The sequence below is a fragment of the Talpa europaea genome (assembly GCF_964194135.1).
Source record: "Talpa europaea genome assembly, chromosome: 5".
NCBI classification, from domain to species: domain Eukaryota; kingdom Metazoa; phylum Chordata; class Mammalia; order Eulipotyphla; family Talpidae; genus Talpa; species Talpa europaea.
The window spans coordinates 97,849,877-97,855,876 of NC_140071.1; positions in this window are offsets into that span (position 1 = coordinate 97,849,877).

Below are 6,000 nucleotides of genomic sequence, written 5' to 3' on the forward strand. Positions count from 1 at the left end.
CTATTTTGCCTTTGTACACCTGTGGCTTCTCCAGGTGCAGCTGAAAATCCAGGAAGCTACATCAAAGGCCTGAGGGCAACGATGGAGTTGGGCTGCAATAAGCATCCTTTTCTCAAGATGAGCAGGCCCCACTCTAGGGTGGAGCAAAATTTAAGACTTGTTCAAGTGGCCAAAATAGAGATGGAAACCAAAAGAGATAGAAAAAGCCTGTCTCAGAAAAGGTCAAGAAGAGCAGTATCTTAGTCCATGAAGGTTGCTATTATAGGATATTGTAGACTGGATAGCTTATAAAGAACAAAAATTTATTTTTTACAGCTCTGGAAGTTGAAAAATACAAAAGATGATGCAGTTTTGTGTTTGGTGAGAGCCAGCTTCCTGGGTCATGCACAACTCTCTTCTCACTGTGTTCTTACAGGGTGGAAGTGGCCAGAGGGCTCTCTTGGATCTTTGAAAATGGAACTAATCTCATTCAGACCATAGCAAGCAGTTTACAATAACTTCCACAATTCCCCCTTAATAACATTGCTATTAAAATTTTTATAATTGCTAAATATTTTAAAGATACCAAAAAGAAAAACAAATAATAATATAATATTGGCTACATGTGCACTTATACACAGATTCATGAAATCTTAAACATTGTGCTATATTCATTTAAAATGCTTTCAAAATAGTTTTTAAAGATAAACTAACATAACTGATGTCTCTTGTAAAATTTTTCTGCTCCATTTCCCTCCCTTTTTCTCCAGAAATAATCCAACAATAAACTGTTATTCTTGTGCATGTTCTTCTTATACTTGTTTCCAAATATTGATATGGCCATACATACTATATAACATTGTTTAACAGGTTTATAAACCTTAAATAAATTACATCATGATGTATGTTCTGTCACTGCCTCTTTCGGTTCAACTCCAGCTGTCTAATAGTTACCCTCACTCATCCATTGTAAGTGTTGTATAGTATTCCATTTTATATCTTTTTATCATGGTTCATGCATCATTTGCTTGTCAGTGGATATTACAGTTTCAACATTTTGCTACTACAAATAATGCTTCAATGAACATTATTGTACATATCTTCTTGTTCAAAGGTATGTGAGTTGATGAAACAATTGATCATAAAACAGAAAGAAAAACAAAAAACTTGAATGTTTGGCATAGGAAGTAATTGATTGGCTAGTAGGAAAATGTATGAGTAAGCATGTAGATAGGTTACTTCAAAGATTTTTTTTTTTTTAATGGGGCTAAAGGGGAGCAGAAGATACCGCCCACAAATATGGCTCTTTAACATATTGTTTTGAGCTGGTTATTTTTAAGAAACCACAAACATAGGGAAAGTTCTGAAAAGGAAACTACCCTTTTGTAAGATATTTACATAATAAGGGAAATCTCTATTTGTAAGTATCTCTCTCTCTATCTCAGGAAGTAGAAGATGACCAAATCTCTAGGATTCTGCAAAACCAAGCAGAACATACGCAGTCTTATTCCTCCCCCTTTTTACATGAAAGGCAGTATATTCCTTATAGCTCTGTATCTGGTTTTCTCAACTACTTTATTGCTTATTGAGCAAAGTGGAGGTGTGGATTTACTGCTAGCAAAACTCACCTGGAAATATTTGCCGGCCCACACCCTGTAAAGCACCTTCTGTTGCTATGGAAGAGACAAGGACGGAAGAGACACAGTTTGGGTAGCAATGAGTTCACAAGCTCCTCGGGGTCAAAATAAACTCACATGAAACCAAAGTAAGTAATTCATGAGGCTATATTATACTTTTTATATATAACGCTAAATTCTGGGGAAAGACAAGAAGCATTGTATCTCTAGAGGAGGAACACCACAAAGAAGTGACACCAGGAAGGAGGTACTAGAGTTTGAACTTATTGGAACATTATCATTGGAAAGAATTTTTACTTTTCTGTAAGTTTGAAATTAGTATGTTACGTATTTCTCAATGGTGGCATAAGGTTGCTTTATTGCTGTTACTGTTAGTCTGAGAAAAGTTCTTGTCAAAATATTAATTGAAGAAAAGGATCAGGTCTAGTGAATGTAGATGTTTGCAAACTTGAGATTTGGTTTGTGTACTGTAACTTAAGCTGTCATGCATTTTTTGTAGTCTTTCCACAGGACAATACATGCTGACTATTTAGCCAGTACAGGAGCTGGTATGACTAGGGAAAATCTCATCCTGAATTGCTGAGTGTGCTTGAGGAGAATTGTGGTCCTCCATGCTGGGACCTGGGACTGGATCCTGATAGAAAAGTAAATTCTCTTGGACCTTGGCCCAGAACTACTGTTTCCATGAAACTCTAGGTGATTCTGATGCATCCTAGTTTGAGAACCAGGGTTTAAGACATCTTCCTAAAGTGGAAGAGGAACTATCATGGAGAAAGCCGGGAGACCTTAGAAAGCCAGGCCACCAGGATCCCATCAGATTTACAAAACTAAAGTGATGAGCTTTCTGCCAAGAAAGAGGATGTGATGATGTTCTGCCTTTCATTCTTATAGTAATTCCCAATTACAATGTACTATTAAATCCCACGTCATCCTGGAAAATTCTAGAATTAGCATGGTGGCAGGAGGGGAACATTATTAAGAACCCATTGTTCATTCCAGACATTAAGTAATACATTGAATACATGGCCTTATAGCATGCTTACTAACCAACTTAAATTAGGTGTGATTACTCTATTTTGCAAGTGTAGACAGGCCCAGAGGGATTCAGTAACTCCCACAGGTAGCAGTCCACACAACCAGTAAGAAATAGGGTTGGATTTATACCCAGAAGGAAATGAGTAATTGGTGGTGTTTACTTGTAAGAGTCATTTTAACTGTTCAATATTTAGAGTCTCACTCTTTAGTTTTAGAATGCAAGTTTATTTTTTTTAATTTTTTTTATTTTTTGTGGGACCCTCACTGGTGGCTGGGGATCAAACTGGCGCAGCCTCGCAACCCAGCGCTCAACCGCTGCACCACCAGGGGAGGCCCTAGAATGCAACTTTAAAATAGAATAAACTCTAACCATTTTCTGAGTTTATTGTAACAATCACCCAGATATCACCATTTAGACTAGAATCATGTGATAGCATGTTTACAAAATTAGCACTTTTCCCTTCAAAGGATCAATTTTCTTAGAAGGAGATAATAATGTTAAATGTTAGGATCCCAAAAGCCAGATTTATAGTCATTCAGTAGCAGAATCCAGAAAAGACTATTTGATGAAAATTTCACCATTCTGAATATATGAAACAACTTTATCACGTTATTAGTAGCTTATTTTCCTATATCATGTTTTCTTATTGATAAATAAAATAGTTTGAGAGTCAACTATAATATTGTAGAGAAAATTTATTGAGGTGTACTTTAAATTTATGGTAAAATGTGAGGGGAAAACTAAGCAGGTTTGATTGGCCAAGTAGTTGTGGATGTTGTAAGTTTGCTCTTGCACTGGCATTCTGAGCCAGCTTGGCATTTGAGAGTCCATTGCTAAATTTTTAGGAATTTTGCAGACCAGGTGTGAAGCACAGCCATTTACAAAAATTACACTAAAAAGCACAATTGAATAAATTATGTTAAAAACAAAGGAACTCATATTAGTCACTTTCAAATTATTTTACTACATTTTACTATATTGATGCTCCTGAGGGTGTATCCATTCTGTTAGTAGCGTGGGAATACTACATAAAGGTGTGTTCCCGTGCCTTTCCTCCCAACTCATGTCAGTGCAATCACACTGGTAGGTTAAAGGGGGCAGTGGTGGGTTGTCTGCACAGGAAATGCTGGTCTCCCCACCTCCAAAAGCCTGTTGTGAAATATTTATCAGAAACTAATGGCCATAACAGCAAGCAAATTTAAAATAAAGGCATGAGTTGAGTTTAAGTGTTTAATTATTTCTGATTTCTATTAGAAAACTATAACCAAATGGCACTGAGCTGAAGGATAGACAAGAGTTCTGGCAGAAAAGAAATGGCAAGGTCAAAGGGTTTAAGAGTATAATGAAGGACAGACTTTCAGGACTGTGGGCAGGGTTAAGATAAAATAATTGACAAACGTAATGAAATCCCCAAAAATAGGAACAGGGTGAAATAAATGCTATCCCTAGTCCTGATATCAGAACCTGCAAGAACTGGACTCTGGAAGAGTCCAACAGGTCAGCGAGGGATGCAGGCACAGCTAGAGCCACAGCAGAGGAGGGGAGCAGGTCACAGGTATAGGTATACCCTGACTTTTCTCCCAGCTGTGTCTCCACTTGGCCCATCTTATAAGGAAGCCAAGGGGCAAGGGAGCCTTGGATAGGAAGTTCTGGAAAGTCAGCCTCTCAGAGCGGAAATAAGGTATGGGGGTGTTAAAGTAGAGGGTGTGGGGGGAAGGACAGTTAGTATGGTGACTAAGAGAATAAGCTGCACGCAGACTTTCGTGAGGGACCAGTGTCCAGCATTGGTTCATTCTGAAAGGATATCTTCGTGTAGATGTTTAAGGGAAAAATCTTGAAACTGGTTTTTAATAATTTATGGAAATTCTTCCAAAGACAGGGATGCTAATTAACTTTATCACTTACTTGTCTTGGAACTTGGTGGCCTTAAGCCCAAATGAGCCAAATGGGAAACAAATAAAGCAAATAAATGAAAATGGGATACAATTCCCATTTTCATTGGGTTGGGGGTGAGTTGGGGTTGGGGCGAGTTGCAGCATGGGACTATTTTGTTGAATCAATCAAGTGACCAAATGTTTTGTGACAAATGTTAAATCCAAATTTAACATTGCCAGACATCCAGATGTGATCTTTTGAAAGCAACACCAATTTCTACTTGTGAAGGTCTTTTGGCAAAAGTTTGAAATTCTGCTTTCATGTGGAACTTTCAAAGAGAATTACCAAGGGCAGCCACACTGTCTCATAGGGTTGTTTTGAGCACCAAGTGAGGCAAAGTGTGAAGGCCTCACTGCTTGTGATTGCCAAGATGCCCAATATTTCTTGCTATTGTCCCTGGAATTTTACCTGAGATACTAGCTACTCTCAGCCATGTCATTCTAAATGGCTCCCAGTTAGAGTTCTCTGGGATAGAATCTATTACATACTGTGGCATTTTAATATTAGGTTGAGACATAAAACTATTGATATTAGACTATTTTTAACCTACGAAATCAGCTTTTTCATGAAATTGAACAAAGTAAGATATTCTTAGTATAGTCTCCCTCACCCAGTCCTCATTCCCAGCATGTTTCTTCAAAATCCTAGCCTGGGAGACACATAAAAACCTAAAAATGAACTCATTTTCTGCCACTTACCCCCATATTTCCTAAGTTTAATAGTCATGAAATTTCAGGTCTCAGAAAGCATTTTCATAGCCAATTCTAATAATTCTGAGATTGGGTCCAGATACAGCTTCTCCAGAGGCTGGAGAGAAACTGACTCCAGGGTTTAGAGCCTGCTGTGAGGCAAGGGACAATCTCAGGAAATTGTGAGGAAGTGAAGTTGACATTAAGTCCCAGGTAGCCTCTAAGGAAATCCCAGGCTTGGTGAAGGCATCCTTCCAGTTTTATAAATACTTGCTTTCTTAAGTCTTGTTGAGCTTGCAAAGGTGCCTCAAAAGGAAGAAAGTGCACAAATGCACATTCTGCAGGTGGCAGGAACTTCCTGGACTCCCTGCACAAGCCAACACAATTTTTGGTGTTTTGGAGTCTCCAGGGTTTTATGGACATTTAATGAACTTTTACATGTGCATAAAAGGATACAGTCGTCTCTCACTATAGCAAGTATCCTGCCAGTACTGATAGTAAATGCAGTGTAAATTCTATTGCATTGCACATGGAGATTTAAGTTATTTCTCTTTGTGTTGGGGTTTCAACTGATTGGAAAAGAGGAGCGATGATGACCTGGGATAGGCAATTTATTTTTTATCTTCCCTTTAGCTCAGTTAATAGGTATCTCAGATACAACCCCTTGCAAGGGGTGATTTCCAAACACTCTGTCTCAAATTTCAGAATGATTTTGTCATTTCAG